The sequence below is a fragment of the Acanthopagrus latus genome, chromosome 20, assembly GCF_904848185.1.
Source record: "Acanthopagrus latus isolate v.2019 chromosome 20, fAcaLat1.1, whole genome shotgun sequence".
In the NCBI taxonomy this organism is placed as follows: domain Eukaryota; kingdom Metazoa; phylum Chordata; class Actinopteri; order Spariformes; family Sparidae; genus Acanthopagrus; species Acanthopagrus latus.
This window is the reverse complement of record NC_051058.1, coordinates 22718338-22729163: the sequence shown is the minus strand read 5'-3', so window position 1 is coordinate 22729163 and position 10826 is coordinate 22718338. Positions and strand designations below refer to the sequence as shown.

The window sequence follows — 10826 nt, the reverse complement described above, 5'->3', positions numbered from 1 at the left end:
TCAAAAGACTCAACAGGGATGAGCAGGATTAAAACCACAACAGAGTGTAATTCAAAAAAAGGGTTTATTATGTAAATAGCCAATAGAGACAGCAGAACTGTCTGAGCAGGTGAAACCGTAGTCAACAACAACTGTACGATCTGAAGGAGCTGTCAACAGAAGACAGACACTCAGATACCTGAGTTTTCCTGCTGGCTCGTCTCCAGGATTGAGCTCTTCTTGTCGGTCCTGACTGCTCTTCTCGGGGATTCTACCTTTCGACTTGTCTGTCACCTGCAGGAAGAAAAAGAAAAGCAGTGGTAGTTGGATGTCTCTTTGAGAAGGTTTTGTGTTTGGTTGTTTGTTTGTAGAGGTTTTTTGTTTGTTTTTTTGTGGTTTTATGTGTTTGTGGAGGTTTTTTGTTTGTTTTTTTTGTGGTTTTGTGTGTTTGTGAAGGTTTTTTGTTTGTTTTTTTGTGGTTTTGTGTGTTTGTGAAGGTTTTTTGTGGTGGTTTTGTGTATTTGTGGAGGTTTTTTGTGGAGATTTTGTGCGTTTGTGGAGGTTTTATGTGTTTGCGGAAGTTTTTGTGTGTTTGTGGGCGTTTTTTGTGTGTGGAGGTTTGGTGTTATTTCCAGAGGTTTTGTGTTATTGAAGAGGTTTTTTGTATCACTGTGGAGTTTTTGTGTTTATAGTTATTTTGTGTGTCATTGTGAAGACTTTTTTGTCTTTTTGGGAGGTTTTGAGTGTATCTGTAAAAAAACATGTACACACTGAGAGCTACAACATTAGAACCAGTGACAGGTGAAATAAATAACATGGATGATTTTGTTCCAATGTCATGTTCGGTTGTGAAGCCATGACTCCTAGCATTCATGTGGATGTCTCTTTGACAAACATCAGTCACCCAAACACAGCTGCAGACCAAGTACACCCCCTCATGGCAGCAGCACTCCTTGGTGGCAGTGCCCCCCCCCTCAGGAACGACCCGAGGAACGTGGGAAAGAGCTCAAGGTGTCAACCTGACCTCCAGATTCCCCAGATCTCAATCCAACTGAGCTTCCACTGGATGCAGTCAGAGTCAAGAACCATCCATGGGGGCCCCAACATGGATGGTAGTTGGTTCTGATGCATCCAACAGATGCTCAGCTGGATTGGGATCTGGAGAACTAGGAGACCAGTTTGACACGTTGGGTTCTTTGCCATGAGGGGGTGCAGTTGGTCTGAACGGTGTTTGTGTGGCTGGTGTTTGTCAAAGAGAATCCACAGAAATGACAGAAGTCAAAGTTTCCCAGCAGAACATTTGATTGTAACAAGATGATCAATGTTCACTTCACTTGTCAGCTGTTTTAATGTTGTGGCTGAACAGTGTAGATATACATGTTAAATACTTTTTATATTTTGCATAAATTGAGTTTTTAACTATGTTATTCATAAATTCACTGCACTTTGTCTTAACAGATTTAGTTACTAGTTACTTTGCAGATTCATACAATCAATATTAAATATTCGCTGATCAAACATGATGTATTATTATAGATTAAGTTATCCAGCATTAAAAGCAGAAATGTGAGAAAAGCCAGTGATTATTATTGGTCAACTGATAATTTGCCTGATGTCGGTATACTCATAAAACAATTCTGTAGAAAGACAGCTGATTTTGAGTCTCATTCTCAGGTCGTCAAATAACGCACTTTGTGGACTATTAACAGGACTCAGAGAGTCGAGTTGTTAACAGCGAGAAGACTTGTATTTCCATATACAATTTATTTCAAGATACATTTATTACAATTTTTTTTTTGTTTATCCAGTAGCTGTAAAAACACTCCTTGAATCCTGTGTGTTTTGAGGTGGGGCCTAAGTCTGCTCTGGTTGGTTGGTTCAAATAAGCCAAAGACACAACAAATTCACATCTCTCTGGTCAGTTCTACTGGTGGTTCACTGCACTTCTACCATCAATATGACTGAACGCACACTTGCTTATAAGATCTGCTGTAACCAGTTCCAGTGAGCCACTGTCTGTGTGGCCACAGCGTACAGGACAGCACAAAGACATCTGCAATGCAGAGTAACTGAACTCCAGTCAAGCTAACCTGTGACTAACAATGAGAACCAGGTTTGCCTTGACCACCAACAACTGGATCGCTGTTACTGAACTTTTGTGCCTAGAACTCCACGGCGGTGAACTGGTTGTTGTAGCTTACTGCGCTCAACATTGTTTAGGTAACACTGTTAGCCTGAAAAGCTTCATACCACGATGTTTTCTCCAGCAAAACAACAACTTCAAAGGCTTCATAAAGCTAATCAAGCACTTCCTGAACGCACAGTTGCACACTTGAGTGGAGATGTACAAGAACTGAAAACAAACCTTCAATACACTCAGAAGGACGCAGACAAACTAACAACAGCTCAAGATGTTTGTAGCTATCAGTTCCCTGCACTGCCATGGACATGACCACAACAACTGCTTCTGAACCAAAAACGTCACCATGGCACAATCGGATCTTTATCAGTGGTCTGCTGGGCATTAAGGCCGAGGGCCCTGTAACAGCTTTGTAATGATCTCTGCATGGTGTTGTCATGCAGGATGCTGTTGCACACACTTGCAGAGAAAATGAATTCCTGCAGTTGCTTTAATTTAGTTTTACCACAGAGGTTCAACGTTATCTTCAAGCAAAGGCATCGCGTCCATACACACTGAACTCGCGAGGGAAATCGTCATGGACAGTTGAGGGCAGAGATCCAAGCTGCTTTAGTGGCGTCAGGCTAGCTTCTACCGTGGCCCTGAGCATGTCCCTAGCCAGGCCGAGGCCCAAGCTAAACACGCACACTGTGTGCACGCTTCTACCAACCATAGGTGTCTGAACATGAGGGACCTGTAAGTTGGCGGGATCGCACGAGGGCTCGTAAGATACGCTATTACCAATACCAGCAACTGATCAAAGGCCTGACTACTGCCATTCATGGAAAACACTGCTTACAGCTCCGATGGACTGCACTCGGGCATTTGCCATTGAAGATAGTTGAAGTCCTGTCAAATTAACCTGTAACTAACAATGATGACACCAAGTTTGCCTGGCAGACCACTAACAACTGGACTGCTGTTACTTAACTTTATACCACAAGGCCTCCAAAACAACAAGCCTCTGCTCAGTCCTGCTGATGCTGTAGCTCTCAATTCTCTGCACTTCTACCATGAATAAGAACGCCAATGTTAACACCAGGCTCTGCTCATCATAGTTTACACACTCAGAAGGACGTAGACAAACTATAAACCACTCAAGAGAAACTTTACATAAGCCACCAGAAATTAACATGTCTCCGGTCATTCTGCTGGTGTTTGTAGCTCAGTTTATTGCACCTCGACCATGAATGAGACCACAAGAACAGCTGAATACGACCCTTATTAGTGGCCTGCTGAGCCAACAGGCCAAGGCTAATGTTAATCTACATAAATGAAGCTGTCAGTTCAAAATGTATAAATCCCATCTCAAAACCCACAGGGTTCAAAGGAAGTAGAAGTATTTCAAAAAAGGTTTTGTTTTACTAAGAGGAAATATAAATAAGTCTGGTTACAGTGCCTAAATGGATTTATCTGATATAACTCATAAAGTATTTAACATATGTATACACTGAGAGCTACAACATTAGAACCAGTGACAGGTGAAATAAAAACATGGATGATTTTGTTCCAATGTCATGTTCGGCTGTGAAGCCATGACTCCTAGCATTCATGTGGATGTCTCTTTGACAGACAGGAGTCACCCAAACACAGCTGCAGACCAAGTACACCCCCTCATGGCAGCAGCACTCCTTGGTGGCAGTGCCCCCCCAGCAGGACAACGCGCCTGCTCGGGAACGACCCGAGGAACGTGGGAAAGAGCTCAAGGTGTCAACTTGACCTCCAGATTCCCCAGATCTCAATCCAACTGAGCTTCCACTGGATGCAGTCAGAGCCAAGAACAATCCATGGGGGCCCCAACATGGATGGTAGTTGGTTCTGATGCATCCAACAGATGCTCAGCTGGATTGGGATCTGGACAATGAGGAGGCCAGTTTGACACGTTGGGTTCTTTGCCATGAGGGGGTGCAGTTGGTCTGAACAGTGTTTGTGTGGCTGGTGTTTGTCAAAGAGAATCCACAGAAATGACAGAAGTCAAAGTTTCCCAGCAGAACATTTGATTGTAACAAGATGATCAATGCTCACTTCACTTGTCAGTTGTGTTAATATTGTGGCTGAACAGTGTAGACATACATGTTAAATAAAAAAGAATTATATCATTTATATAAATGAGATCAAATACATGCAGGCATTCTAAACAGATATACTGTTTTTATTTTCTCCTCTGATCCTAGAGTATTAATGAACAGCAACTGACAAATCTCACACTTTCTGCCTTTAATTCTGGCACCTCCGTTGCACTGACCTGGTTGGACCAGGTGTGTCTCCTCTCCGGGTCTGATCACCATCCAGGTCAGAGCTGTTCCACCTGAAGCTGAAGCTCGTCTCCAGGATTGAGCTCTTCTTGTCGGTCCTGACTGCTCTTCTCGGGGATTCTACCTTTCCACTTGTCTGTCACCTGCAGGAAGAAAAAGAAAAGCAGTGGTAGTTGGATGTCTCTTTGAGAAGGTTTTGTGTTTGGTTGTTTGTTTATTTGTGGTTTTGTGTGTTTGTGGAGGTTTTTTGTTTGTTTTTTTGTGGTTTTATGTGTTTGTGGAGGTTTTTTGTTTGTTTTTTTGTGGTTTTGTGTGTTTGTGAAGGTTTTTTGTGGTGGTTTTGTGTATTTGTGGAGGTTTTTTGTGGAGATTTTGTGCGTTTGTGGAGGTTTTATGTGTTTGCGGAAGTTTTTGTGTGTTTGTGGGCGTTTTTTGTGTGTGGAGGTTTGGTGTTATTTGCAGAGGTTTTGTGTTATTGAGGAGGTTTTTTGTATCAATGTGGAGTTTTTGTGTTTATAGTTATTTTGTGTGTCATTGTGAAGACTTTTTTGTCTTTTTGGGAGGTTTTGAGTGTATCTGTAAAAAAACATGTACACACTGAGAGCTACAACATTAGAACCAGTGACAGGTGAAATAAAAACATGGATGATTTTGTTCCAATGTCATGTTCGGCTGTGAAGCCATGAGTCCTAGCATTCATGTGGATGTCTCTTTGACAGACACCAGTCACCCAAACACAGCTGCAGACCAAGTACACCCCCTCATGGCAGCAGCACTCCTTGGTGGCAGTGCCCCCCCAACGCGCCTGCTCGGTAACGACCCGAGGAACGTGGGAAAGAGCTCAAGGTGTCAACCTGACCTCCAGATTCCCCAGATCTCAATCCAACTGAGCTTCCACTGGATGCAGTCAGAGTCAAGAACCATCCATGGGGGCCCCAACATGGATGGTAGTTGGTTCTGATGCATCCAACAGATGCTCAACTGGATTGGGATCTGCAGAACTAGGAGACCAGTTTGACACGTTGGGTTCTTTGCCATGAGGGGGTGCAGTTGGTCTGAACAGTGTTTGGGTGGCTGGTGTTTGTCAAAGAGAATCCACAGAAATGACAGAAGTCAAAGTTTCCCAGCAGAACATTTGATTGTAACAAGATGATCAATGTTCACTTCACTTGTCAGTTGTTTTAATATTGTGGCTGAACAGTGTCGATATACATGTTAAATACTTTTTATATTTTGCATAAATTGAGTTTTTAACTATGTTATTCATACATTCACTGCACTTTGTCTTAACAGATTTAGTTACTAGTTACTTTGCTGATTCATATAATAAATATTAAATATTCGCTGATCAAACATGATGTATTATTATAGATTAAGTTATCCAGCATTAAAAGCAGAAATGTGAGAAAAGCCAGTGATTATTATTGGTCAACTGATAATTTGCCTGATGTCGGTATACTCATAAAACAATTCTGTAGAAAGACAGCTGATTTTGAGTCTCATTCTCAGGTCGTCAAATAATGCACTTTGTGGACAATTAACAGGACTCAGAGAGTCGAGTTGTTAACAGTGAGAAGACTTGTATTTTCAAATACATGTTATTTCAAGATTTAGTCTTTATATATTTTTTTGTGTTTATCTAGTCGCTATAAAAACACTCCTTGAATCCTGTGGGTTTTGAGATGGGGCCTCGGTCTGCTCTGGTTGGTCGGTTCACACAAGCCTGATAACCACGTTTGCCTGACAGACAAATAACAACTTGATTGCTGTCACTGAACTTTTGTGCCTAGAACTCTATGGTGGCGAACTGGCTGTCATAGCTTACTGAGCTAAACATTGTTTATCTAACACTGTTAGCCTGAAAAACTTGATACCACGATGTCTCTCCAGCAAAACAACAACTTCCAAGACATTACAAAGCTTTTCAAACACTCTCTGAGTGCACATTTGCGCGCTCGAGTGGAGCTGTACCAGAACTGAAAATAAACCTTTAATACAATCAGAAGGATGCAGACAAACTAACAACCGCTCAAGCTGTTTGTAACTATCAGTTCACAAGACAACAACTCCAAAGGCATCGCAAAGCTTATCAAGTACACTCTGAATGCACATCAACGCGCTCGAGTGGAGATGTGCATGAACTAAAAACAAACCTTCAATACAGTCAGAGGGACACAGACAAACTAACAACCGCTTAAGCTGTTTTAGCCATCAGATCGCTGCACGTCTACCATGAACATGACCACAATAACTGCTTCCAAAAGAAAAACATCACCACAACACAATCGGATCCTTATTAGTGGTCTGCTGGGCATTAAGGCCGAGGGCCCTGTAACAGCTTTGTAATGATCTCTGCATGGTGTTGTCATGCAGGAAGCTGTTGCACAAACTTGCAGAGAAAATGAATTCCTGCAACTGTTTTTTAAATTTGTTTTATCACAGAGGTTCAACATTATCTTCAAGCAAAGGCATCGCGCCCATACACACTGAACTCGCGAGGGAAATCGTCATGGACAGATGAGGGCAGAGATCCAAGCTGCTTTAGTGGCGTCAGGCTAGCTTCTACCGTGGCCCTGAGCATGTCCCTAGCCAGGCCGAGGCCCAAGCTAAACACGCACACTTTGTGCACGCTTCTACCAACCATAGGTGTCTGAACATGAGGGACCTGTAAGTTGGCGGGATCGCACGAGGGCTCGTAAGATACGCTATTACCAATACCAGCAACTGATCAAAGGCCTGACTACTGCCATTCATGGAAAACACTGCTTACAGCTCCGATGGACAGCACTCGGGCATTTGCCATTGAAGATAGTTGAAGTCCTGTCAAATTAACCTGTAACTAACAATGATGACACCAAGTTTGCCTGGCAGACCACTAACAACTGGACTGCTGTTACTTAACTTTATACCACAAGGCCTCCAAAACAACAAGCCTCTGCTCAGTCCTGCTGATGCTGTAGCTCTCAATTCTCTGCACTTCTACCATGAATAAGAACGCCAATGTTAACACCAGGCTCTGCTCATCATAGTTTACACACTCAGAAGGACGTAGACAAACTAACAACCACTCAAGAGAAACTTTACATAAGCCACCTGAAATGAACATGTCTCCGGTCATTCTGCTGGTGTTTGTAGCTCAGTTTATTGCACCTCGACCATGAATGAGACCACAAGAACAGCTGAATACGACCCTTATTAGTGGCTTGCTGAGCCAACAGGCCAAGGCTAATGTTAATCTACATAAATGAAGCTGTCAGTTCAAAATGTATAAATCCCATCTCAAAACCCACAGGGTTCAAAGGAAGTAGAAGTATTTCAAAAAAGGTTTTGTTTTACTAAGAGGAAATATAAATTAGTCTGGTTACAGCGCCTAAATGGATTTATCTGATGTAACTCATAAAGTATTTAACATATGTATACAATGAGAGCTACAACATTAGAACCAGTGACAGGTGAAATAAAAACATGGATGATTTTGTTCCAATGTCATGTTCGGCTGTGAAGCCATGAGTCCCAGCATTCATGTGGATGTCTCTTTGACAGACACCAGTCACCCAAACACAGCTGCAGACCAAGTACACCCCCTCATGGCAGCAACACTCCTTGGTGGCAGTGCCCCCCCAGCAGGACAACACGCCTGCAATACTGCAAAAACTGCTCGGGAACGACCCGAGGAACGTGGGAAAGAGCTCAAGGTGTCAACATGACCTCCAGATTCCCCAGATCTCAATCCAACTGAGCTTCCACTGGATGCAGTCAGAGCCAAGAACCATCCATGGGGGCCCCAACATGGATGGTAGTTGGTTCTGATGCATCCAACAGATGCTCAACTGGATTGGGATCTGGACAATGAGGAGACCAGTTTGACACGTTGGGTTCTTTGCCATGAGGGGGTGCAGTTGGTCTGAACGGTGTTTGGGTGGCTGGTGTTTGTCAAAGAGAATCCACAGAAATGACAGAAGTCAAAGTTTCCCAGCAGAACATTTGATTGTAACAAGATGATCAATGTTCACTTCACTTGTCAATTGTTTTAATATTGTGGCTGAACAGTGTAGACATACATGTTAAATAAAAAAAAATTATATCATTTATATAAATGAGATCAAATACATGCAGGCATTCTAAACAGACATACTGTTTTTATTTTCTCCTCTGATCTTAGAGTATTAATGAACAGCAACTGACAAATCTCACACTTTCTGCCTTTAATTCTGGCACCTCTATTGCACTGACCTGGTTGGACCAGGTGTGTCTCCTCTCTGGTTCTGATCACCATACAGGTCAGAGCTGTTCCACCTGAAGCTGAAGACAGGTCCCACTGTTCACCTGGAGAGAGGAGGAAATACCTTAATATAACATGGTGGTCTGTGTGTGTATTCTGATCATAACAGAAAAAAAGAGGATGTAATCAGACTAAAGAAACATCCAGCAAAAAGGGGATTTCTTGCAGGATTATCATTTTATAATAAAAAATGATATAGCAGTCTGTAATCATGTGTATGACTTCAGTAGTCTCACATCACTCTGCACTTTAAAATCTACTATAATCTGATTTAAAAATGTTTTTTGTAGGTAAACCAAATGTATTCAGTCCTGAGAACATTCAGTACTTTAAACCCAAGTGATATGATTTTAACACGCAAGGAGTCAGTGCAGTGATTTAAATAACACATTTAACCAGAACTGAGACAAACACACTGAATACATTCTGTGCAGCTACAATGAGGCTGCATATTGTGTGTATAAACTACTTTAGCTGCTCAAAATGACCTTCTAGATGCTGACATACTAACATACTGAGACATTATCAAACACAACACATGGAGCCTGTTAGCTAACTGTGCTGTACTGCGATATTTGGCTGTAATGATGCTAGTATTAACAAGCTAACATTACACAGCCTGATAATGGCGCCATGCTAACACTCTCCAACAGACGCACTTTAGCTAACATGCAAACCGGTCTGTAAGATTAAATAACTCAGACCTCTTTATAAGCTCTTTATAGTGCCAGTACTCGGTTCATGTGTCCTTAACCGTAAATAAAGGCAGCTGAGCCGCTGCTAAGTGCATCTCCAACAACTTTAAAGTCAGCTAGCTAACTGCGATCATAACCACTCAATATAGCTAATCAGCAGAAGTTAGCTAACCACATTTCATTGTGTTCTAAAGAATACATGCATTTAAAAAACAAAACAAAAACCTTTCATGCCGATTTTACAGAAACTACCGACTTGTTTTGGGATAGTGATCAACGTTTAATAAACGGTGCATTATTTATTTAATAAACGCGAAAAGAAAAAACGCCCAAAATCTCAATGAGGTTTGGTGCACTGAACAAAACACAAGGTGCGGATTTAATTGGATGTAATAGAGGATTATGTTCAAGCCGAATTTACCTCAACACTTAACAGTTAAATGAGCCGTCTTCAGCTTCTGTTCAGAGTTATTTCAGAAACATTTGTGGCTAAAACAAATCTCACCGACATGAGAGGCAGGCTGGCTCCATTTTAACCCGCTCCGGATAGTTACCAAGTGGAGCCTGCTGATATATTAAGGAACATCTGGGCTTTTTTACCTGAGATCTGTAAGTAGAAACTGATCTGTACACCTCCCACACAGACATGAATACACCTGTACTGAGCAGGTAACTGGACACACAAAGCAGAATAATACAGAATCGTTTACTGACCGTGTTCGTGTCCTCAGAGAAGAGCCGCTCCAACCAGAGTGAAGATTCCTCAGTGGTTATTATAGGGATCATAAGTTTTGGAGGGAAATGCTCTAATTTCACGCGGGAAACGAGTAAGACCGCCCCACACCACCTGGATTCGTCAGAAAATATTAGGGCGGGACTTATATGACGTAGTTTATGCTTCTCCAATCAGAGTGGTATATCCACTGAATGGTCTTGCTCAGTTAGTAGAGCAGACCTCCCCACAGTGTTTACCTCTGCATGGGGTTCGTGTCCCGCCCTGGGTCCATTACCACATCCTGTTTCCTGTAATCACTCAATCTGAGGCTAAATCAAATACACTAATAGAACGAACACAGATAAATTATTGTGAATAGTATTAAAATAGGCCACTTTTCTTATTCATATTTAATTCCTCTGACCTTCATTTGTTATTATTCCAATACTAACAGAATGTAATCAGGTTACATAACTTTAATATTGTAATCAGGTCAGTTCAGGCTATCAGGACACCTCAGCTCAAGTTTTGTTGATTTTTGTTCTGTGCTTTTAACATAAAATTAATGAAATTAAATGTGAATGATGACTTCATGGGGGTGATGTCAAAGAGAGGAGTGGGGCACTTGTATAATGTATATAAGAATCTTACCTTTTTATTATATTGTTTATTTGGTACAAGTATTATTGTTTATTGTTAAACTGAACTGTCCTCAGGCTGC

At 41.8% G+C, this 10826-nt stretch overlaps 1 long non-coding RNA gene across 1 annotated transcript; it reads right to left on the bottom strand.

The window, feature by feature from the left end:
* Window positions 1–45: 45 nt before the first annotated feature.
* On the bottom strand, window positions 46–10253 carry LOC119009673. Its single transcript, XR_005071787.1, has 4 exons — window positions 10105–10253; window positions 8647–8739; window positions 4404–4556; window positions 46–273 (listed from the first exon to the last, which is right to left on the bottom strand). It is a non-coding gene; the product is annotated as an uncharacterized LOC119009673 (long non-coding RNA).
* Window positions 10254–10826: the final 573 nt, after the last annotated feature.